The sequence below is a fragment of the Penaeus monodon genome, chromosome 21 (genome assembly GCF_015228065.2).
Source record: "Penaeus monodon isolate SGIC_2016 chromosome 21, NSTDA_Pmon_1, whole genome shotgun sequence".
Taxonomy (NCBI): Eukaryota; Metazoa; Arthropoda; class Malacostraca; order Decapoda; family Penaeidae; genus Penaeus; species Penaeus monodon.
This window is the reverse complement of record NC_051406.1, coordinates 37,119,756-37,120,213: the sequence shown is the minus strand read 5'-3', so window position 1 is coordinate 37,120,213 and position 458 is coordinate 37,119,756.

Sequence of the window (458 nt, the reverse complement as noted above, 5' to 3'; positions counted from 1 at the left end):
AGGTTGATACATATCCTTAACGTCAGATAAATGCACGACGCCTGCCACCGGCGCTGAAAACCCGACAAAGCCGCTGAGTCGCCAGTCATAAAACCTCGATTATCTCAACTCCTCGAGATAATCCTCGCCAAGGTAGAGGTGCCCATGATCCTCGTCTCAGCCGGGCTTAAGAACTTCTCACCTCGGAGAACTTGTGTTGGAAAGGAGGTTGTGACCGCTTCGTAATAGAGTTTTTTTCTGAATAGTTTTCAGATTTTTTTCCCCTTGAAATATCGATTGGTTTATTGAACTTCGCGATGATTATTTTTATAAATATATGATGTTTTCACTGATTTTTATCATTATATGAGCTGTGACACTTAAGAATATTACATAATGACAGAAAAAAATAGATAAAAACAAAGACAAAAAAGTTGATAACCACGTTAATGAGCAATGATTGCCACTAGCTAAGGGCT